Source organism: Leuciscus leuciscus (assembly GCF_965113295.1).
Source record: "Leuciscus leuciscus genome assembly, chromosome: 25".
Lineage (NCBI taxonomy): Eukaryota > Metazoa > Chordata > Actinopteri > Cypriniformes > Leuciscidae > Leuciscus > Leuciscus leuciscus.
The window spans coordinates 4,846,756-4,872,544 of record NC_138724.1 but is presented as its reverse complement, the minus strand read 5'-3'; the positions used below and the strand labels follow the sequence as shown (position 1 = coordinate 4,872,544).

Here is a 25,789-nt window from a genome sequence, read left to right as displayed (position 1 = left end):
TTATTAATAATAATGATTATTAGATATTGTGGCAAACTTTACTTGAAGCCTTTATGTATAATGCATTATAAAGGTATCAATAGCGTATGTCATAATGTCATGTATGTTTTCATGAATAACTGTCACAAAAGTTAAAATGTTTAATAATATTTACAAATTCCTTGTTACATCTAAAATTGGTTGTTTGTCATGTATTTTGGTGTATTATAATTTTTTGAAGGTGTAACAATGAATAGATAATATTATATTATGTTATAACTGTAGTTATAATTAGTGTTCGGTAAGTCTGTCTATTTAATTCTTATAATATTCCTAAACATACAAATTAAAACAAGTTGAAACAAGAACAACATTTATTAATGATAATCATTATTACATATTGTGTTGAAACTTTACTTAAAGCCTTTAATGCATTATAAAGTGTTTCATAATGTACATGTTACAATGCCTTATATCTTATCATAAATAACTGTAACCAAATCTAAAATGCATTATAATATTTGCTATTTCATTGTTTCATCTCGAAAGTGTTGTTCTTCATAAAGGTGGATCAATGAATAGATAATATGTGTTATAACTGCTGTTACACTTATTGATTAGATCATACATGCATTTTAATGTATATAGCAGTGCATAATTAATGCATTAAACATACTTTTATAATGGAATTTGAATAAAAGCTTTAAATAAAGTGTTACTGATATTGTTTTATAATGATTGAATCTAAAACTAGAGCAGCATTATTCCTATGCTGTGAATGTGCAGTGCAGTGTGTTGTGTGTGTGTGTGTGTGTGTGTGAATGTGTTGTGTTTGTCTCCTGCAGCTGGTCCCACAGTGAAGCCCTCAGTGTCTCTGCTGCCGCCCTCTTCTCTGCAGATCTCTGGAGACTCAGCCGCACTGCTCTGCCTGCTCAGCTCTTACTCTCCACAGGGGGCGCTGGTGAGCTGGACACTGGACGGGTCAGAGGTCACCGAGGGGGTTCTGACCAGCGCAGAGAGCCAGCAGGACGGCCGCTACAGCCGCAGTAGCGTCCTGACCCTCAGCAAAGCACGCTGGGAAGAGGGAGAGCTGTACGTCTGCAGAGTAACACATGATGGAGCTCCTCATGAGGTCTCGTTCCACAAGAGCTCTGAGTGCTGATGTTTCTCTCCTGAAGATGAGCCGTATCTGAGTGTCCTGTGTCAGGCAGGATTCACATGAGTCTAGTGCTGCAGCTGTAGTGATTTACAACTCAATACTGAAAGAGTGTGTGTGTGTGTGTGTGTGTGTGTGTGTGTGTGTGTGTGTGTGTGTGTGTGTGTGTGTGTGTGTGTGTGTGTGTGTGTGTGTGTGTGTGTGTGTGTGTGTGTGTGTGTGTGTGTGTGTGTGTGTGTGTGCGTGTGATCTTTCAATCTGCTGTGTTTGCTGCAACATTCAATAAAGCTTCTCAACAAGTTCACTTTGTGTCTGACAACATCATTCAACTAACAGATGAAGATGCAGGTGCTTTTCAGAAGGTTGATGTAGCAGTAAATGTCAAATAAAGCTCTTGGGGTTTGAACATGGTCTCTGGAGACAGAGCTGCTCTATTCTGAGAGGATCACAATCACTCCACCCTGACAATGCAAATGGGGTTTTCAGTCTCACTCTTTGATTGGTTACATGATCTGGACTGGAACACTTTCACTTCTGCTTTAGTGAAGCAGCGCAGACAAACTGATCATTTATAGGAGATTAAAAAGTTTAGAATATAAAAATATCATAAAAAAAGATCAAGAATCAGCCGTTCTGACACTAATTGTTACATAATCATTACATTTATAGGCGATGGTGTAAATATACTGTATATGAAAATGTTATTAAAAATATAATACATGATCATAAATCAAGAATCAGCCGTTGTGACAGTAATTGTGTAAGAATGTAAAAGTTTCTGAGGCTCAAATGGAAAGCATCACGTCCAGACAGCAGAAGTGACTGAATGCAGTCTGTTCAGTTTGATTGACAGGATCATATATTACACCTAAAACATGATGATCATATTGAAACACTGACTCATTCTCTTCATAAACACAAGAGTGATGTTGATTGTAATGATATAGTGTTATTAGTGTTTGGATCAGAGGTTTGACAGTTGATGCTGGAAGGCCAAGAGAGCATTACAATAGTCCAGTCTGGAGAGAACAAGAGTTGTGTAGCTCTGATAGGAAGGGCCTGATCCTCCTAATGTTGTATAAGGCAGATCTGCAGGACCGGGCCGTTCTAGAAATGTGCTCTGTGAAGTTTAACTGATCGTCAATCACAACTAATACTTAGTATACTAATACTATACAGTCTACTAATACTCTAATGAGAGTTAGTGGACATTGTTGTATAGTCACGTAAATCAAGAGATCACATTCAGGTAACTCACATGTCTCTTTGCTAGCATTACATGTACAAAAACAACTTTCTCTCCCTCTTACATGCATACCAGTTCCCCACATAATACAACAACTCAACAACTCAAGACTAAAGCCGGGTGCACACTGTGACTTTATAATAGTCCTTTACGATTGTTGCTATGAACATGATCCTCGCTGTAAGCCATGTCACACTGTAAGATCTCAGTCGTCATTAATGTCAGACTGTACGACAGTCAAGACGCGTTAAAAGCGGATGCACGCATTTTGTCAACAGCTCTTGGGAACAGCACCGTGATGAGAGAAGGGCTTTCCTTTATCATGAGCAGGACCCCAGTGTCCCTCAGACCCCGTTTGATTTGTTTCATCTGCTTCTCTCTACGACCAATAACCTAAAGAATCAGACACCATAATGTAAGAACGGACATATTTAAAAACGTTTATGGCTCATGTTATCCTCCTAGGGAATTTTAACTATTTGTTGATCTCCATTGAAATTACAGAAATTGTAGATAGTAAAAACATACCTATTTTTCTTTTGATTACATTTTAAACTAAATTGTTAGCTTTATGTACTGATTTGATTAAAAAACAAATGTAATACAATGTTAATTGTCCTTACAATTTTTATGTAAGCAATAAGGTACTAGAGGCTGTGCTGTATCGTGAACAAGTCACGGCTGAAAGGGGTTGTTAGGCTAGAATCTTAAAACAACAAAGTGATTCAAAACGGCCCAGCACTAAATTTGAGCTAGGGAAGTTTCTGAAATTTGGTTGATATGACCCTGTAATCAGTGGTTAAAGTGGGATTTGGCAGGTGGGGGAACCCTCAAATTTTGTGCAGGTGCAACAAGGAAAAATGACTCACGTGGGACAACATATTGAGTATTGTGGTATAGCAATATTTTTTGGGACAAGAGTGTCACTGTGGCTCAATACTTATCTAATACTTATTTTAATGTTTTTATTTTGGTCCACCTACATCTACACTGATATGATGAAGATACTATGTTAAAATTGCTGAACACCACGATATGGAACACAACCTTGTTTTTCACAATGTAAATTTAAACATAAAAATGGGAAGTCAAAACTGACTCAAATGTGAGGTAGTTAGGGGGGTTCGGGTGCATGCTCCCCCGAGAAAATTGGGATTTCTCTGACCAACAAATGTGCAATTTAGGGCTTTTGAAGGCCAAAAAATAAATAAATGATAAGAAATAGCTTTAAAACTTTGTCATTAGATTATATGTCAATACCTGCTCTTTCTTCATCTTCATCTTTCTTTTTCTCTCAGTCTTCTTATCCTGCCCTATTTCTTCCCCTCCTAAAGCTGAACTTTGACTGATAGTCTTTTCATTTTCGTCTGTGTCAGTGAAGAAAGTAAACATAGGCTCAACTGATATTTATATGTTTTATGAATCATTTTCTGAGACAAGTTAATGGACTCAAGGCTACCAGGAAAGCTGTAGCCTAAGTCAGTATTGCCAGGAACCTTCTACAAGCTGTGGAATTTGAAAACGTCTGTTTTTAACTGTTAAAAGTAATTTTAAATAATACAAATTATAGTCTACGTTTAACGCAGTTGGTGTAGCTGACAGACGTTCCCTTAGGCATCATGCGCTGTGGAAACACGTCAAAGCATTCTCAGGTATAAATATATAATATAATAATAAATAAAATATATTACAAGGGAAAACAAATGTCCAGCGAATATTGAACCTAAAACTAACTTTACCGTGCTCAACGGCCGTGAGTTCATTCACGCATTAGTAATCGCTGGCGTTCAGCGGGTAGGGGAGACGTGAACCGGTGCAGATGCACTCAAATCAGACAGGAGAATCTTGACTGAGAACGTAACGTCGGGAAGCGTGATTGTGAAGGCGGGCCAGGGGCTGGTATTCAGTTTTGATTTGATTAGATTTGAATCTATTTATTTATTAATTTATCTGAGGTGCCGGAACGCAGTTCTGGACCGTTCCGGCCCACTTTAACTCCTGCCTGTAATACAATCTTTCCTTTATCTTGTCTATTCTGATTTTCACTTCCTGCCCTTCATCAGAATCATGTGACTGCAAACAAGCTATTCCTTCTCATTCAACATTCCGTATCACACAGAAATACATCACAATACTGAATACTGCAATGGTTTCTGCAAGCCACTTCCGGTTTTCTGTAGTTAATGGTGGCAAGTCCCAGCTAAAAGCAAGATCATTCACTTTGTATCGTTCCACATCTGTCAGATTCCTTGGCTCTTCAAGCTATGAAAAAAACAAGCAAATTGTTTACATTAAATATTGTTAATAAATTATTTGTCATTTAAATTGCAAAATAAAAAGCACTGTGATGACTTAAAGTAGAATTAAACTAACCAGAGAAACAATATCTATTATATCTTGGTCTGGGCAGTCTTTCATGTCTATGATGGCTGACTCGTCACTTCCTAGAAGTAGGTTGAACATGGAGGTGCTCAGCCCTGTCAAGAGTGGCCCTCCATGAATGAACGAGTGGCCAATCATTCGACCAATGACCTTAAAAAGATCACTGTCCAGAAGAACTCGTGAGGACGATGGTACCAAGTGATCATCTTCTCCATTGAAGAACAGCATTTTTCCAGTGTTTTCTTAAAAAGTTTTAAAAGCTGGCATTTAGTTCATACAATAATTAAGACAAATATTTCTCAATTACACAAGAAAAGTAAATAAAATACACTTGCCAATGTTTAAAATGAAGCCGTATTGTATTCTGGACATAAGCATCGCAAAGTAATAACATGTTACACCCTCCCCAATTGCAGCATCACCTGACACAATACAAAGCTTTCTTTATACATACAAATAGTATATAAATAATAATCCTATGTTTAATGAAAAAGATTACATTTTAACCATAAGTTTAAGGTTGATTGATAGTGGGGATGCCCAGTCAGTTCAGTTTGACTTGTAGAATGACAGAAACTGTCTATCTCTGTCTTGCATATGCTGGTTAGATCTAGTGTAACCTTTCAGCTCCATGTAATAAGTTTCTTCAAAACCGGTATGCCTCCTGCTGTTCATCACTCTCGATTTTCCAATCTGAAAATATAAGTTAGTATAAGTTATAAGTTATAACTTTAGTAATTACAACTAAAACTTGGTAACCATATATGAATTCCTATTTATCATTAAAATATTAGATATAGGCTATTATTGATGAGCTGCTGGGTTCATGAATATTAATCACGTTGTCAGCGTTCGCTGAAATCAAACACACTGATAGATAGACAGACAGACATAGATGGACAGATATGTCAGACAGACAGTCAGACAGACAGACAGATAGATGTCAGATAGACTTCTAGACAGAGGGTCAGACAGAAAGACTGGCATTGTATGAACTCAGAGCTAAGATAACACGTTCTGCAGAAAAATGGAAAATATACAATGAGAATATTTTTGCCCAATTGCATTTGAAGACATGATTAAAAGGCACATTTAGAATATAGCAGAATGTGCAGACCTTCCACTTCAGCATGAACCTCAGATCCACTGGTCTCTTGATGCTCCTGCTCTCTGCCAGAAGGAATGCTCCCTGCTGTTGCTGCTTTCGGGAATGGAGAAGCTGTTGCTGCTCTGAAGAATGGGAATTCTGTTGCTGCTACCTACTCTGCTCTCATAATGTACATACTTGCTGGTGTATTGCTGCAAGTAAAGCTGCCCTGCATGTTGCTAAAGTGGAGTTGTAAAAGACTTGTGATCAGATTATATTAATATTATGTGTAAATATGGCCTTTGAAGTAAACTGGACACTCCAGAAATAAAATTTAAAGTAAATCCTGAAAAGCCTAAGAAATAAACTTATAGTTCAGCGATCAACATGCCCTTGTATCTCCGGTGATGGAAAAGTCTTGCTGAGATATAAACAGACCACTGGTGGCCCATTTCCAGACACTGGTCCTACAGCAACCTGCCAAAAACATGCCAAACTTACAAAGGCTTAAATACTGCAAAAACTTGGGGTTAAGATTATTTGATACTGGACTGACAACCATATTCTGCCGCTGTGTGTATATGTGGCCTAAATGAATAGTTCCCTATGTCCCCAAAAATAAGAGTATAAATTAGAATATTGCCCACATCACACATTTACTAGTAATCAGTCACAACATGAAACTAATTATCGGTTACAAATTCAATCTCTGTGCACAGTTGCATAACAAGAAGCACTTCACTTGGGTATTCTGCAAAATATCACAAATTTATTAAACGGTTCAAAGCTCATTTTATAGATTTGTGGGTAACACTTTAGAATAAGGTTCCTTCGTTAATGAATAACTACACAGGAACAATTGAGTAACACAATATTAACAATCTAGTAACTAATATTAACTAATATTAACTAACAAGAAACTCTGATTAATGAATTAGTAAGTAATAGCACACAGATGAAAGTGGTAGTTCACTATTAACTAATCAATAACTACTATTTTTTTAATGCTTCCCAGAGAACTACTGAAAAAGTTTCATAATTCATGCAAAACTAATCAATAACTAATGCAGGACAAATGTCTAGCACTACATTAACATTTGAACTGCTATTGTAAATGAAGGTTATTTACATTATCAATATTTAATAGCATAATAGCAGACTTATGATTTAAGAAAGCTGTCAATAATTAGCCTATGCTGTCATATAGCAATAATTAGCTAGCTCATATATATGTGTGTGTGTGTGTGTGTGTGTGTGTGTGTGTGTGTGTGTGTGTGTGTGTGTGTGTGTGTGTGTGTGTGTGTGTGTGTGTGTGTGTGTGTGTGTGTGTGTGTGTGTGTGTGTGTGTGTGTGTGTGTGAATATCTTCTGTATGAATATCTTCTATGTGTGTGTGTGTGTGTGTGTGTGTGTGTGTGTGTGTGTGTGTGTGTGTGTGTGTGTGTGTGAATATCTTTTGAATGATTAGAAGATTCTACACTTTAGGATTGGTTTTTCATTTGTGACTACTGTAAGAATCATGGTAACTAACTATAATGACTCAAGTGTTACTGCATACTTCTGTGGGAATTACTATCTAAAACTTCACCAAAAACCTCAAAAGCTTAAAATGACTTCAGTAACTAGTTAGTCACCATGATCTTCACTTTATAACACGGATCCAAATAATTAGTTATTCCCATAGAAGTATGCAGTAACACTTGAGTCATTACTAGTTAGTTATACCCCTTTTTTTTATTTATTTTTTTATGTACAATAAAACTAAAAGCTGAAGATGTTTGTGGAGTATCAGTCATCAGTGCTTCTTTTTCCACTCCAACGTTCCAGTAATTCCTGCCCACTAAAAGCTGCACGGATAAATTTGCTTACCCCACAAATAGACCAATCAATGTAAACCATTTAGAAAAAGTTCCATCAATTCACACTTAATATCATCGCTATGATATGTAGTGTCATATCACCCAGCCCTAACGTGCAGTAATGCTGCCTTAAACATATTTGACAAGCTAGTTGATAAAAATAAACTATTCTTTCTTTTATTCTTTCATGTTAACTGAAGTGAATAATGCATTATTTTAACTTTAATCAACAAGTAGAATTGATCATGACATTCTGAGCTAGTGAAAGTCTGAACTAGTTGATGCACAAAATCAATACCCTGGTAAAGAGGTTCACTGGCAAAAAGTATTTTATGTATTTTGAAAATACAAAAATACTCAGCTTAAATGTATTTAAATACAAATTACATTTGATTTTTTCCAAAGGCTTTACAATACAAAATAGTATTTTGTATTTCAAATACGTATTTTAAATACGTGTATCTGAAATACCGCCCATCCCTGAGTACATGATGGGCTACTGTAGAAAATAAATAACTTAAGGTCATTAAAAATATATTCTGGGATGAATATATTCTAATCCTGCTTTTTTTTTTTTTTTTTTCATTAAGGGAAATCATCTTGTCTCAGATAAAAATTTGACTGGTAAATGATAAAGAATGATATTTATACATGGTAATTTATGACTTTTGATACTTTGCGGTAAAAGTGTCTCTCCTATTGACTTCGTCCCATCAGTGTGTCTTTTTTAAACACTTACACATTAAAAACAGCTGGTGTTTCTGCTTCACTCCGCATCGCTCTCATACTGTGATCTGAAATACTGACAATAAAACATCCCAGTGCCAATCAATATCAAACTAACTCATTTCATATCAAATTACAGTATATTACTACCGATAAATGTATATTTTTAAATTCTTTAGAAACTTTGAACTAAACATTGATATTGTGTAGTTTGTGATCCTCCATCAGCAGCTGCAGTTTCTCTCAGCTGTATCAGTGCAGTCACTGTGACGTCTGACTGACAGAGGTTTTTGTACGACTCTTTATCACTGTGTGAACACATTACCACTGCTTTGATAACTCTGACAGTAATAATCTCCTGTATCTTCAGTCTGGACTCCACTGATGGTCAGAGTAAAATCACTGCCATATCCACTGCCACTGAATCTAGATGGAGTTCCAGTATTACGGGTTGATGTCAGATATATGAGGAGTTTAGGAGCTTCTCCAGGTTTCTGTGAGTACCAGGACAGACAGGGTCGAGGACTACAGTCTGTTAAAGGAGTGCTGGCGCTGCATCTCATCACAACATTCTCTCCTGATGAAACTGTATGAACTACAGGAGTTTGAGTTACTGTGATCTGTCCACTGGAGCCTAGAAGAGAAATGCATAAAGAAAATATAAAAAACAATGTGTCATATTAGAAATAGAAATAAATGTTTATAAAATATGAACCAACTTTATTAATGTAGTTATAAGCATGTCAGTGTCTTATTACCTGATATACAGAGCAATATCCAGATGAAGATGTTGATTGTGTTCATTGCTGTAGTTTAGTCTTGTGTGATGATGAAGATTGTGTTCTGCTCTCAGTCATGAAGTGTTAAACTCACAGCACTATAAACACTCTCAGAGCACTGAAGCATGTGCTGACAATGCAAAGTGACTCTCTCTATTTAAATCATTATCCTGAAGACTGTAGATCAGTCACAAACACATTATCAAACAACTTCCTCATGTTGAGAAATGCTAAGCTATTATACACACATTTCTGAAGAGTCTATTGACAGAATCATACATATTATTGATTCAGTCATTATTAATATTTACATTGCACTTAAAGGTATAGCGGAGGATTTTCCCGAATTTTAGAAAAGAACCGCCCTCGTGTGAATCGTGTGCATGAGCACGTACGACGGCCTTACGTAAACATATCACTAGAATGATTGACACTTTGGAGGACCAATAGTCTTGATGATCCACCCGGAAAAAGAAAATCCTCCGCTATACCTTTAATTAACAACTGACGAGGAAACTATTGATTTGAAGACATTCATATATATTAACCCTCTGCAAACATTTTGATGACACATGATAAAAATTATTCCACATCATTTCTTCGCTCATTTGGGAACATTTGATTGATTTATTGATCATTTTGATAGCGACTCCCAAACCTTATTGGCCTGTTCTTTGATACTCTTTTAACCTTCTAATTGGTTGCAATCATTTAAAGAAACATGCACTGAACATGATATACTGAGGGCTTAAGAAAACTTTATATCAAATATATATTTTATGAAACATGTTGAACTCTAAAACTGGTAGAAATTCAAAGCCATAAATCTAAGTTGTGTTAGCACACCCACACAATTATCGCTGCATAATTTATCCAACTGTCTCAATAATATGCTGAAGCAGAAAACAGGAATAAAATGAGTATTTGCTTTATAGGCCAAACCTGAAAAAAGCCTTTGGTTTGAAGCCTCGCCAACAGAATGAAAGCCTGTTAACAAAGATTGCATAATTTTACAGTTAATGTACATTTTTGTCCTGAAGGTTCTGAGAGGAAGTATTTTGTGTTACAAGTGCAAAATAGATTTTTTAAAAGGAAATGGGGGTGAAATAGTAAAATTCCAATAAAAAATACACACCTGTGCCAACATGTATGCAGTTGGCATTAACACAGGCAAAATTATTAAAAATAATAATAATAATAATAATGTCATGATTCTGTCCTCTAGTCCTCGAATTCTCTAGTTCTGAGACAGGATCATGGCAGACCCATGTTTGTGTACAACACATGGTCTTTGGTTTGGGCCATGTGCTTGTGTGTCTCGTTACCTTACCCCGCCCCCTTGTTATCCTCGTTTGTCATGATTGTCTAGTTAGCATCACCTGTTCCCCTTATTGGTTCTCCTATTTAGTCTCCTTGTGTTTGCTGTCTTGTGTTGGTTCATTGTGATCTTTACCTTTGTGTGATCATCGTGAGGTTTGAGACTGTGTGATATCCTGTGAAGTTTCCTGTTCCAGAGTATTGTCTAGTTATTGTTAGTTATAGTCTAGTTTAGTCTCTTTGTGTTCTGTCTACGTTTTTCCCCCTCGTGGGTTTTGTTTTCCCTGTTGTTAGTAAATAAACTATTTGTTATACATCCTGTTTGGGTTCATCCGTATTTATCGTGACAAATAATAAACTGAAAAGGACCAAATTGTCCATAAGATGCACAAGGGTTAAACATTGTTTTCTTGACAGCATTGCTTTAACCATCTGAGGTCTGAGCTGTTTTCTGGCCCTGGAGGTGTTCTGACATGCTCTGACATTTCTGGTTATTTCTGTTACTTGTGACATTTTCATGGCTAAAGTCTGATTACACTGTATTCAGCACAAACTCTGCTACAATAATATATCAGCAGCATGTATGTAAAAGTTTGTAGTTTTGAGATAATGACATTTATGCGTGGTTTGTGAAAATACAAAAAAAAATTCTCACTGAAATAAGGCCATGAAACCCATACTGATTATTTCTTCACAAGACTTTTGAAAATTGTATCACGTAGCCTAGAATATTTGCTCTAAAACTATGTTAAAATCACCCTGACTGCTCATTCAGATAAGACAATATATTGATTTAAAAATTTTACGACGTGTTTTGTGTGAGAAAGCTTTATGCGGGAGCTCATTAATATGTAAGCTTTTCACACCTGAGAAAGACAAAGACCCTCCCCTAACGGCCCTATTAGGAGCGATCAGGCCCTGTCATTCTGAGCAACCTTTCACAATACTGTAAATGAGGAGATTTAAAAAAGAATGGCTTTTAAATTGTTTGGATTTATTTACAACACAACATAGTCCAAAGATACACAACAAATGACAAAAAGCACTTATTGAAAACAATTATCCAAAGACAGAGACCTTTGTGCCATTCCTAAAAACATTGTACATACCTTTCATTTCCAAGGTGTTTGATTTTCACTTTACCATGTTCATGTACAGAGACTCATGTGAATGTTGAAGTCCTCAGTGGCATCTGGGCCCTGAAAAAAAAAAGTGAACATACTGATATCAAGAGAAAGGCCTGCAAGATTTTGGGAATAAATTTTAGATTTTTCTGGTTAAAATTGCTTTTTAAAATTCACAGAATACACACACACACACACAAATGTTTCCAACAATATAATATAATGAACACCATTCTGCCACCATGATACATTCAAACGCGATCGCGCTGCAAAATATGATACATTCAAACGCGATCATGATCCAAAATATGATACATTCAAACCCAGATAGCAATGAGTCGGCGGACCACCGGCGGTGCTCCGGCGGCAGTAGAAGCGGCAGAATGGCGACATCGCAAACACGTTGGACGGCGCACCGCCGGCGGCAGCCGCTTTTTAAAAGCGGCAGCCGCCTTCCTACCGCCTTCGTTCCGCGGCCGGCCCGCGGGCCAACCACCGTTCCGCCGCCTTTATATTGAAGGCGACCCTTCCGCGGCCCGCCGGAGGCAAGCGCTATTTTCGAGCGATCTGCCGCCGCTTATTCTGGCTATATATATATATTTAATATTTATAGCATGCAGTTATCAAGAATAATGATTGCTCAAACCAGACAAATATCCATTTGGCATTTTTATTCCACATTTCAAAGTACAGTAACTGTCATTTAAACAAGATGTGTCAGATCACTGAAACATAACAGAAAAATAAATAAATAAATATACTAACATGCAGGTTTCTAATTAAATTTTGGTAAAAAAAAAAAAAAAAAAAAAAAAACAGCCTTACAAGCAAATTACAACTCAAAGGACAGCTCTAGGGTGAAAAAAATTACCAGTAAACATTATGACAAGTAAAGAGAATACTAAAAAATAATGTGCAGGATACCAAATAAAATAAATAAAAGTGGACCAAAAAAAACAAAAAAACACTTACACATTAAAAACATAAATCAAAACACATAAACCAGAAACACATAATCAAAATCAGCTCTAACTCTTATTTCATATCAAATATATTACCATATTTTTAAAGTTTTTAGAAACTTTGCTAAACATTGATATTGTGTAGTTTGTGATCCTCCATCAGCAGCTGCAGTTTCTCTCAGCTGTATCAGTGCAGTCACTGTGACGTCTGACTGACAGAGGTTTTTGTACGACTCTTTATCACTGTGTGAACACATCACCACTGTGATAACTCTGACAGTAATAATCTCCTGTATCTTCAGTCTGGACTCCACTGATGGTCAGAGTAAAATCACTGCCAGATCCACTGCCACTGAATCTAGATGGAGTTCCAGTATAACGGGTTGATGTCAGATATATGAGGAGTTTAGGAGCTTCTCCAGGTTTCTGTGAGTACCAGTGTAAGTAATGACCATATGAACTATGATAATACACATTACTGCTGGTTTTACAGTTTATTCTGACTTCTTCTCCTGGTTGAACTGCTGGTATTGATGGACTCTGAGTTACAGTGATCTGTCCTCTACACTCTGAAAGAAAACAAAAATGATTAATATATATTTCACATTTTAAGATAATTAATAATCATTATAAAAACTGTATTACACAAACCTTGAATAAACAGTGCAATGGTCCAGATGAAGATGTTGATTGTGTTCATTGCTGTAGTTTAGTCTTGTGTGATGATGAAGATTGTGTTCTGCTCTCAGTCATGAAGTGTTAAACTCACAGCACTATAAACACTCTCAGAGCACTGAAGCATGTGCTGACAATGCAAAGAAGTGGGCAGGATTTACAACAGCTTGTGCTGATAACAAACTCATAAACTCTACATAGAAGATTTTACTTTCAGAATAATGTTATTGAACCATTTAGTGATTAATTGCACATATTTATAAATTGTGAAATATTTTTGTTTATGTTTGTCAGGCTGATAAGACACTAGGTTTTGTCTGGAGAATCATGAATGTAGATCATTTTAAACAAATGTCACACGCAGCAGTTTCTCTGAGTACAGTTCTGTGCTACACCTTTACAAGCATGTTAACAATGACAAATCAAGAACTAAATAAATAGTTATTATATTTAGAGTAAGCCAGAAAATAAAGTCCATTATGGTCTTTGGACTCAATGTTGACATGTTGCTCTCTCGGAAATATTTTCATGATATCTATTTCTTCCCACATTTTCCACATGCATGAAGTTCATCAGGACTCATAATCAGGTCATTATATATTAAACAATGTGCATCTGAAATGTTCAGAACTATTGATTCATTTATTTGAAGCTGCAGGTTTTTCTGTGAATCATGATGATTGATCTGCATATGAAGAACAGAAGCATCATTATGAGAAACTCCACAACATCATCCATGATCAAAGAGGTCAAAGGTCACCTCAGAGGTCACAGCTCATCAAATATATTTCTTTAAACAGTGTTATATCAGAAAGCATTTAGTCAAATCTGAATGAGTGAGTGTTGAGAAGAGCTGAGGATCTTCTAATATCAGTGTGTTGAAGTGTTGTTTCTCTCTCTCTGCTGGAGTGTGTGTTCACTCGAGTGGAATAGAGGTTTTTGTACGAGCGTTTCATTAGATTGTATCACTGTGGTGGACTTTCGGTGGAGGAACTAAACTGGTGATCGGTAAGTCTGTCTATTTAATCACCTAATAAAAAAATACAATTTAGATTTCAGAAAGTGTTTTACAGTGGAAACAAGAACAACATTTATTAATAATAATAATAATTAGATATTGTGGTGATACTTTACTTAAAGTCTTTATGTATAATGCATTATAAAGGTATCAATAGCGTATGTTATAATGTCATATATGTTTGCATAAATAACTCCAAAGTTAAAATGTTTTATAATATTTGCACATTCCTTGTTACATCTAGAATTGGTTGTTTGTCATGAGTTTTAGTGTATTATAATTTTTTGGAGGTGTAACAATGAATAGATAATATTATAATGTGTTAAAACTGCGGTTACAATTAATGATGAGATCATACATGCATTATAATTGTTACGAACTGCTCCGAGACACGAAGGTTGAGGATCCAAATGCAGCTTTATTAAGGGGTAATCCAAAGACAAAATCCAATAAACAGGCAAAGGGTCAAAACACAAGTAGACAGTCCAAACAAACAAACAAACAAAACAAAACAAAACAGGCAGGGGTCAGAGGCAAGAGAGTAATCCAGGGAACAGGCAAGAAATCCAAAAACCAAGAGACATGAAAACCAGGGAAAATGCTCAGAAGTGCAGTGCAACAACATACAAGACTTCGCGGTGAGTGAATGAATGAACATGGTATAAATAGACAGACTAACAGGATGAGACAGGTGAATGCAATCAGTGAATGAGGTACAGGTGAATGTGATCAGTGATAAGTGATGAGTCCGGGCAGTGAGTTATGGGAAATGTAGTTTGTGAGTGAAACATGATAGTCTGGTGTGGAGTGCCCTCTGGAGGCTTTCAAGGGCACTCCAGCTGGTTATCGTTACATAGCCCCTCCCCAAAGAGCGGCTTCCAGACGCTCCAAAACTGTCCAGGTGGGAGGTGGCCCGGAGGCGGATCCGGGGGCGGGATGGAGGGCCAGGTCCGTGGAGCGGAAGAGGACCTTGAGACTGCGGTAATACGGGAGGCCAGAATGGAGCAGGCAGAGCAGGCAACCAGGGCAGAGCAGGCTGTGCAGGCGACCAGGGCGGAGACGACCCTTCAGGCGGCCATGGAGGAGACGACCCTTCAGGCGGCCAGGGCGGAGACGACCCTTCAGGCGGCCAGGGCGGAGACGACCCTTCAGGCGGCCAGGGCGGAGACGACCCTTCAGGCGGCCAGGGCGGAGACGACCCTTCAGGCGGCCATGGCACAGGAACAGACACCGGCTCAGGAACAGACACAGGAACAGACACCGGCTCAGGGACAGACACCGTGGCAGCGGCTACTATCTTGTCCGAAGACACTGGCTCGGCGGAGACCATCTTGTCCTGAGACACTGGCTCGGCCGAGACCATCTTGTCCTGAGACACTGGCTCGGCGGTGGCCATCTTGTCCTGAGACACTGGCTCGGCGGTGGCCATCTTGTCCTGAGACACTGGCGTGGAGTCGGCCATCTTGTCCGAAGACACAGGCGTGGAGTCGGCCATCTTGTCCGAAGACACAGGCGTGGAGTCGGCCATCTTGTCCGAAGACACAGGCGTGGAGTCGGCCATCTTGTCCAAAGACACAGGCGTGGAGTCGGCCATCTTGTCCAAAGACACAGGCGTGGAGTCGGCCATCTTGTCCAAAGACACAGGCGTGGAGTCGGCCATCTTGTCCGAAGACACAGGCGTGGAGTCGGCCATCTTGTCCGAAGACACAGGCGTGGAGTCGGCCATCTTGTCCGAAGACACAGGCGCAGAAAGAGGAAGAGGAACAGATTCAGGCTCAGTATCAGGATCAGATTCAGGCTCAGGAACAGATTCAGTCTCGGCGGGACGAGACTCTTGATGGGCGGACGTGATGTGAAGCTCAGTCTCTGGATCGGCTGACGTGACGTGAAGCTCAGTCTCTGGGTCGGCAGAAGTGACGTGAAGCTCAGTCTCTGGGTCGGCAGAAGTGACGTGAAGCTCAGTCTCTGGGTCGGCAGAAGTGACGTGAAGCTCAGTCTCTGGGTCGGCAGAAGTGACGTGAAGCTCAGTCTCTGGATCAGGATCAGCGCGCTCTGAGCTTGACGGGACCAGTGGCGGCGTGGGCTTTGAGCTGGGCAGGACCAGCGGCGAAGAGGACTCTGAGCTGGACAGGACCAGCGATGAAGAGGGCTCTGAGCTGGACAGGACCAGCGGTGAAGAGGGCTCTGAACTGGACAGGACCAGCGGCAATGAAGAAGGCTCTGTGCTGGACGAGACCAGCGGTGAAGAGGGCTCTGAGCTGGACAGGACCAGCGATGAAGAGGGCTCTGTGCTAGACGAGACCAGCGGTGAAGAGGGCTCTGTGCTGGACGGGACCAGCGGTGAAGGGGGCTCTGTGCTGGACGGGATCAGCGGTGAAGGCTCTAGCTTGGCGGGCATGTCGCTTGCTGTCTCAGGCGCGGCGGGCATGACGCTCTCAGTCTCAGGGGCGGCGGGCATGACGCATACTGCCTTGGCTTCGGCAGATTTGGCGTGAAGTGCGGGCTCGGCTGGACTGGCGTGAAGTGCGGGCTCGGCTGGACTGGCGTGAAGTGCGGGCTCGGCTGGACTGGCGTGAAGTGCGGGCTCAGCTGGACTGGCGTGAAGTGCGGGCTCGACTGGACTGGCGTGAAGTGCAGGCTCGGCTGGACTGACGTGGAGCGCGGTCTGAGGGGGCACTGCGGGTTCAGGGAGCTTCTTCTCCTCCTCGCCCACAGTAAACAAGGAACCGCTCCACAACAGGGCCAGGTCAACGTACCTTTCTAAAGACCCGTGCGGATCAGGTTCGGGCATCAGAGACCGGAGTGGTTCCGATAATCCCCCGCGGAAGAAGATCATCAAGCACTGGGTGCTCATTTGTGCAAGATGTGCCAGCTCGAGGAATTCTGCGACATAATCCTCGATGGCGCAATTCTCTTGGCGAAGACGGATGATCTGGACATCAGGACTCCAGGTAGGCATGGCTGCTGGATCTAGGTGTGGCGAAGTCTTCTGTTACGAACTGCTCCGAGACACGAAGGTTGAGGATCCAAATGCAGCTTTATTAAGGGGTAATCCAAAGACAAAATCCAATAAACAGGCAAAGGGTCAAAACACAAGTAGACAGTCCAAACAAACAAACAAACAAAACAAAACAAAACAGGCAGGGGTCAGAGGCAAGAGAGTAATCCAGGGAACAGGCAAGAAATCCAAAAACCAAGAGACATGAAAACCAGGGAAAATGCTCAGAAGTGCAGTGCAACAACATACAAGACTTCGCGGTGAGTGAATGAATGAACATGGTATAAATAGACAGACTAACAGGATGAGACAGGTGAATGCAATCAGTGAATGAGGTACAGGTGAATGTGATCAGTGATAAGTGATGAGTCCGGGCAGTGAGTTATGGGAAATGTAGTTTGTGAGTGAAACATGATAGTCTGGTGTGGAGTGCCCTCTGGAGGCTTTCAAGGGCACTCCAGCTGGTTATCGTTACAATAATGTGTATAACAATATATAATTGATGCATTAAAAATACTTTTTACAATGCAATATGTATAAAGGCTTTAAAGTGTCACTGATATTTTTGTATAATGATTTAATCTAAAACTATGATATTATTATAAGAATAGCATTATTCCTTTCAACAACAAATAATAATAATAATAAAATGAAATAAAATTCTAAACATATTTCCACACTGTGTCTCACTATGAGTTTATTCATTTTATTACAGGTTTGTTTTTCCTTCATTTATTTCTACACTGAGTTCATATTTAGTTCATCTTTTATTGTAGAAATCATACATGAAAAAAGAGATTTGACATCAGAATGTAAATGTTGCTGCTTTCTGTAGTTCAGTCAATGATACTGAATCTCTTTTGCTCATGTTGTGCTTATAATTCAGTGTTTTGTTCATTCTGTGTGATTCAATTGTGTTTTAACTCTGTTTGAAATTGAGTTACATTTTCAGTTCAGGTGAATATCTCAAAATGTAAGATATTAATGTTCAGAGTGAATAATTGCTGGAATTAAAGCAGTCAGATCGGCCTGATAATAGATAATATGTGTTATAACTGCTGTTACACTTATTGATGAGATCATACATGCATTTTAATGTATATAGCAGTGCATAATTAATGCATTAAAAATACTTTTATAATGCAATATGCATGAAAGCTTTAAATAAAGTGTCACTGATATTGTTTTTATAATGATTGAATCTAAAACTAGAGCAGCATTATTCCTATGCAGTGAATGTGCAGTGCAGTGTGTTGTGTGTGTGTGTGTGTGTGTGTGTGTGTGTGTGTGTGTGTGTGTGTGTGTGTGTGTGTGTGTGTGTGTGTGTGTGTGTGTGTGTGTGTGTGTGTGTGTGTGTGTGTGTGTGTGAATGTGTGTGTGATCTTTCAATCTGCTGTGTTTGCTGCAACATTCAATAAAGTATATATCTATGCACCAATCTGCGTACACGTCACACACCAGGATGCGCGAGCGCCCTCAGATCACTTGGACGTGGCTGTGTATAAGAGCTAAAAACGATATAAATACTGTTCGTTTTCTCACACAAACCGCTCGTTTCGTGTCTTAGGGCATCAATGTGTACTTACGATGGGGAATTGTTTAATTTGGACGACGGGGAATTGTTTTAATTTGGACTCTGTGCATGCTCTTTGAGATAATGACCATAGACCTGCATTATATGACTGACAGACAAGAACGGTTTGACCTAAAAATATCAAAATTGAAACCACTGCGGAAAAAAATACACCTACATCTTGGATGCCCTTGAGATAAGCTAAAACATACCAAAATTTAATTTCAAAGTAAACTATCCCTTTAACCTTTCTCCACTGACCAGAAATATTTGTCACCCCAGAGATCTATTAATGTAATAAAGTATGAATAAAAGTGCTGCACTTGTTTTCACTGATAATTGTTAGTGTTCTATGAAAAGGAGATGAATGTCAGTAATTCTGTAGTCTTCTACAGCAACATTAGACTTTATTTGATGGTTTGTAACCCCAGTATATCTCCAGAAACTAGAGAAGTAGTGTATTCCAGTAACATGAAGCTCCTGTGAGGACGCTGAACATCTGCTGATGGAGCTGCTCTATTCTGAGAGGAACACAATCACCCTGATGATGCAAATATGAGTTTCTCTGTCCGACACTTTATTCTCTGAAATGAGTCAGAAGAGTTGGACTAATGGAGAGATGAGGTTTGTTCATATTCATCAGTTTATAATGAAACACTGTCAGGGTCTGAAGCCTCTGGACTGCTGATATCGTCTTTGACTCGGTTAGAGAGTAAGAGCTCGAAGAGTTCAATCCACAAAACTATTAATGATACGCTGGATTCATAAAACAGGTCACGTCTGTGAGCAGTTGTGTTTGTATGAATGTATGAGTCTGAAACTATGCTAAATTATGCAAATTAGACATAAATATGAACAATCCTTTTGTTATATTGCTAGAGGTAATAAACATTTCCCATCCTAAACATAAATGAATAATAAACAATCAACGATCATGTGAAATTCACTGGCACTTCCACAAATATCATGTAGTGTGTCAAAATAATCTTAATCTGGTAACAGAAAAAGACATTAATATAACAATAAATGCATAATAGATTTCCATCAAAGCTTGATAAAAGTTCAAATACAAACTTAAAACAGTCAAAATGATTAACGTGTGTATCTCTACTTGAAAATCAGAGACATAAGCTTGAACACACACAGCTTTTATGATTCGAGGCTCACAGTAACTCTAGGACTAAGTCTGAAATCACATACTCTCTTGAGTAGGTACTTATTCTGAATAAGTAATTACTTCGCAACCGCTAAAAAAGTATTTTCTTCATAGTATGAGTGTGTGTAGTATGAATGTAATCTGGACGTACTACATTCGCCATAATGTCATTATCATGTGATCTACTATCGTCAGTTGCGTCGCTTCACTGTCATTCATAAATCCTCTCCTGTGGCCTCATGGGATAGTAAAGTGTCCATCATACACACACTTCAGAATCTCACTGGAAGTAGTAGATCATCCGGGGACTTTTTACCTGTTCTTTTATGAGTGAATTCAGACATACTACTTTAGTCACAAACTATATTTCATCTACTATATAGTGGTGAAGTGTGTGATTTCAGATGCAGCCGTGGTCTTAGAGGAAAGGTGAACAGAACTCAGTTATGAAAAAAACATGTGACCCTCTAGTGGTGAAGTATGGAAGTGCAATTAAAGGATTGACTATACCTGGGGATATTTTGGGGATATTTAATTTAATTTTATCAATCAATAAATTCCTCTTGAAACAAACTTTGTTGTATTATTTTAATTTAATACTGTGAAGCTGCTTTGATACAATCTGTATTGTGAAAAGCGCTATATAAATAAACTTGACTTGACTTTACTACAGTAAATTATATAGATAATATTGTAGTGGCAAGTTCTCTTACGAGAGGTACTCTCGTACTGCGTAAATCTTACGCTAGGGGAAAATCTCTTTTCCGCGAGATACTGAAGCCAAAAAATTATCCTTAATTTTGAAATAATGTAAAACGCGTTGCGGCAGCATGCAGACACAGGCGAGACGGCTTGTGCGCCTATTGGCTGCCCTGCGGCAACTGCAGCAGCCTATCGATAAGGCCCACTCGTTACGTCAGCTCCAATGGGGGCGCTTCGCGCCCAATACGTCAGGTCCCGCCAGAATGGGCGTGGTCTAGGGCTATAAACATAGCTTCGAGAGGCTAGCTCACTGATTTTTCATCTCTTCAGCGAAGCTCTCGCATCGCTGGATCCGGAGAGAAGCCGCGCCGTCTGAAAAAGCCTTTCAGCGGGACGAGTCGACACTCTGAAGCCGCTGGCCGCGCCGCCTTCAGTCGCCTTCCTGCTGCGCTATCCGGCGTTATATCCTTTCTCTGCTACTGTGTTTTGTGTATGTGTGTGTGCTCGCCGCCGCGACACACACTCTCATTGCACTAAAAGAGCCGGGCGTCTTTTTCAAGACGCCCCTTTCCTGAGGATCACGCAGCTCTCGCGCTCGCGCTCGCGCTCGCGCTCGCTGACGGCGACCGCCCTCACTGCGAGCCAGTTACTGCCTATGGTGACTCTGAGGACTCACCTGGCATCCTTCTCCGAGACTGCTCCTCCGCCCCCCCCAACCCGCAAAGCTCGCCGGTGCGCCCGCTTGCCTTGCCTGCTTGGGGGATGATACCTGCTCTCCCTCTGTTCGAGCCGCGCAAACCGCGCCGTTCACAGGGGATGTCAGGAGCGGACGGTCACGGGGCTAGCTTTCTCTCTCCCTCTGTTCGAGCCGCGCAAACTGCGCCGTTCACAAGGGAGGCTGGAAGCGGACGATCGGGGTTAGTTTTTCTTTACGTTACAAGAAAGCTACCCTGCCCTTGCGCCCCATTCACGCGTCACTCACCGGCGAAAAGACAACTCAGTTCCCTGATTAGGCGACTGGAAATATCAATATTGCAGCAAACGAGCCTGTTGTAACACGCACGCTTGCAAGCAAACGCCGAAGAAAACATGTTGACGCTCTGTTATATGCTCATGCATCTATACACCTTTGTGTTCCCCCCCTGTGGCTCAGTGGCGGAATCTTAGGTTTTTCGCACGAGAGACCGGGGTTCGAATCCCGGTCTAACGGCAGATATATTATGCCGCCAATGCTTCGCTCTGTCAGTTCCCTGAAAGGCGACTGCAGATGTGCATTTTGCAGCCAACGAGCGCGCTGTACAACCCGCTCGCCTGCACCCAAACACCGTTTCTATGGTTCCCGTGCGTCACTGGCGAAAGGAGAAAAGGGTGTTTTTAGCCGCGCTGCGGCCGGGCCGACCTCCACTCCTGACACATTTCTCATTCCCCTCTTAAGTTCAGGTGACTGGAAATGTCAATATTGCAGTGAGCGAGCCTGTTGTTTTGCACGCACGCCTGCAAACAAACGCCAGCATGTTGACGCTTTTTGATAATACTCGCGCTACTGAATGTCTATGTGTCTTCCTCTGTGGTCCAGTGGTAGATCGTCAGATTTTCACGCGAGAGACCCGCGATCGAATCCCGGGTCTACCGGCAAAACACACTTTTTGCCGTCAATTCTCGCTCTGGCAGTTCCCTGAAAAGGCGACTGCAGATGTGTATTTTGCAGCCAACGAGCGCGTGGTACAACCCGTTCGCCTGCACCCAAACTCTGTTTCTATGGTTTCCGCCTCTGAAGTTCAGACGACTGGAAAGGTCAATATTGCAGTGAACAAGCCTGCTGTAATACACGCACGCCTGCAAACAAACGCCAGCATGTTGACGCTCTCTGTTTCTATGGCAACTTCTCGCTCGTTCAGTTCCAGTAAATGCGACTGTTCCAGTGTATTCTGCAGTAAACAAGTCGGCGAAACAGCCCGCTTGCCTGCACACAGACGCCGCTTTTACGGCTACCCAGATAAATCCCATAAGAGTGTATTTTCTGGTGTCCCGGCCACGGCCGATGGTGTTACGAATGTAGACGAAATTCCTACACACAAACACAGCCCGTCACACAGGGCTCGCGCACATGAAATCGGCCCAGGTCGATTGCGCACTAAACGTGGTAAATGTGCCCACTGCCCAGTGCCCACAAACACTACGTTCCGCATATCTCAAGGTTTCTGTAAAAACAAAACCAACGTGCATTCGCTCTGCTCAGGCGGACAATGCTCTCAGTGTTGTAAATGTGCCCGCTATCCTGCGCCCACATTCACACATAGACATGACAGGTCCTACGGGACTCGCCCAGCCCTCCCCTCTCGGTTGACCACCGCAAAGGAGTCGAGCGCGGGCAATCTGCCCGCTGTTATCAGCGCGCCCCCTGCCTCGAAGCGCGACGCTTATGTTACAGCACACCGAAGCCCCTCTGTCGCTGAGCGACCAGAGCGCGCTCCGCATTCAGCCCCTAGCCATTCGTGCAGATGCATGGGCAAGGCTACCCGGGGGTTTTGAAGTGGGTGCTAGACATTATAGAAAGAGGCTATTCGCTACAGTTTCGCCGACGCCCTCGTCGCTATGTGACGCGCGTCGAAGCTACGGTAAAAACAGAAGTAGCACCACCTACTTCGAGCCGAAATTTTGAAACTGTTGAGCAAAGGGGCCATAGAGCCTTTATCTCAAGCTCAGAGTGAAGGAGGGCTATACAGCAGATACTTCCTGGTACTGAAAAAAGACGGGGGTCTCAGACCCATACTAGATCTAAGGCAACTGAACAGAATGCTTGCGAAGCAACAGTTCAGAATGCTCACGACCAGAAAAACCCTCACGCACATTCGCCGAGGAGATTGGTTTGTGTCAATAGATCTGAAAGACGCATATTTTCAAATACAAATAGCGTCACGTCACAGGCGACGTTTGAGATTCGCCTTCGAGGGCCAGGCATATCAGTGCTCAGTCCTACCGTTCGGCTTGTCTCTAGCCGCTCGCACCCCTCAGACTACAGGGCATGCGAGTATTGAACTACTTGGACGATTGGCTGATTCTAGCTCAATCTCACTCGGTGCTCATAGAGCACAGGACCATTTTGCTCGATCACCTCGAGAATCTGGGTCAATTGGGCGAAGAGTTCTCTGTCTCCCAGACAGATAATATCTTTTCTGGGCACAGAACTGGACTCGCTGTCTATGATAGCGCGACTGTCACCAGAGCGCGTACTAGACATTCAGCGCGCAGCGAGCTCTTTCCGCTGCGGCGCATCTGTCCCGCTCAAGAAATTTCAGAGGATGCTAGGTCTCATGGCCTCAGCATCATCAGTACTTCAGCTGGGCTTGCTTCGCATGCGCCCGCTACAGTTCTGGCTGAAAGCGCGAGTACCGCGCCGAGCGTGGGCTTCCGGTCTGCTTCGTCTCAAGGTCAATCAGAAATGCATCGCAGCTCTGAAACCTGGGAAAGCAAACGACTTGTACCAATCAGGTGTTAGCCTGGGGACTTCCTCGAGTGTGAAGGTAGTGTCTACGGACGCCTCCACCTTGGGATGGGGAGCACTGCTCAAGGGCAGACCGTTCTTCGGCCAATGGTCAGAACGGGAGAAGCTTCTACACATAAACTGCCTCGAAATGTTGGCAGTAGACAACGCACTGACGCGTTTTTGTCCCTAAATACGAGGACACCACGTCCTGGTCCGCTCGGACAACATGTCAGTGGTGTCCTACATAAATCGCCAGGGCGGCCTCAGGTCCCGAAACCTGCACAGGCTGACAGAACGCCTCCTGGTGTGGGCTCAGCGCAACCTGCTCTCGCCGAGAGCAGCGCATGTGCCAGGGCTCCTGAACGTAGGACCGGACAGACTGTCCAGAAACAATGTTCCGACAGGCGAATGGCCTCTACACCCACAGACAGTCCAGCTTCTGTGGAAGAAATTCGGCAGAGCGGAAGTAGACCTGTTCGCGTCTCAAGAAAACGCTCACTGTCTGGAATTTTTCTCCAAGAGCAGGGACGCGCTGGCTCACGTATGGCCCCGCCGCCCGCTCTATGCCTTTCCTCCCGTCTTTCTCCTGCCTCAGGTGATAGAACGGATCAGAGAAGGATGCTCAGTGCTACTCGTAGCGCCGTTCTGGAAAAACCAACCCTGGTTCCCAGTTCTGATGCAGCTAGCAAGCACTGCCCCATGGCCAGTGCCAGTGAGGAGGGACCTCCTCTCTCAGGCCAAGGGCTCGTTTTGGCATCCGCGCCCAGAGCTGTGGTCCCTTCATGTTTGGGCCATCAACGGGTACCCGCTGACCTCCCCAAGCGGAGTGTTAAACACGATCACGCAGGCTAGAGCTCCGTCTATGCGACGTCTCTATTCCTCGAAATGGTCAGTGTTCTCCAGCTGGTGCACAGCTCGTGGCGTGTCGCCCCTAGACTGTGGGGTGACGGAGGTTCTCTCCTTCCTACAAGAGCTGTTGGACAAGGGCAGGACCCCTTCCACGCTCAAAGTGTATGTGGCGGCCATAGCAGCGTTCTCAAAAACAACGCTGGGTCAGTCAGTAGGAAGGAACGATTTAGTCATCGTCTTCCTTAGAGGAGCTAAGAGACTGAATCCTCCCAGACCTCCCTCAGTCCCTGTATGGAACCTTTCTACAGTGCTGGAAGCCATGAAAGGTGACCCATTCGAGCCTTTACAGACGATTGATCTTAAACACCTGTCTTTCAAGACAGTGTTTCTTCTGGCTCTCGCTTCAGTGAAGCGCACAGGGGACTTACACGCGCTCTCAGTAAGCGCGACGTGTATGGAGTTTGGGCCTAATGACTCAAGAGTTATACTCAAACCTAAGCACGGTTATGTTCCAAAATCCCTCAACACACCGTTTAGGGCGCAGGTCATTCCCTGTCAGCCTTACCGGTCTCTGACGAGGAAGGAGACGCAAGCTTCCTTTGCCCAGTCAGAGCATTAAGAGCTTATGTGTCTCGCACGTCTGTTTTCAGACAGACAGAGCAGCTCTTTGTTTTCACTCTACGGACGTTCTAAGGGACTTGCCGTGTCGAAACAG

The 25,789-nt window shown here is 41.8% G+C and overlaps 1 long non-coding RNA gene across 1 annotated transcript; it reads right to left on the bottom strand.

Annotated features, from left to right (window-relative positions):
• Positions 1-3,971: 3,971 nt before the first annotated feature.
• Positions 3,972-5,541, bottom strand: LOC309491326. Its single transcript, XR_014203031.1, has 3 exons — positions 5,099-5,541; positions 4,755-5,005; positions 3,972-4,643 (listed from the first exon to the last, which is right to left on the bottom strand). It is a non-coding gene; the product is annotated as an uncharacterized lncRNA (long non-coding RNA).
• Between the last annotated feature and the right edge of the window lie 20,248 nt (positions 5,542-25,789).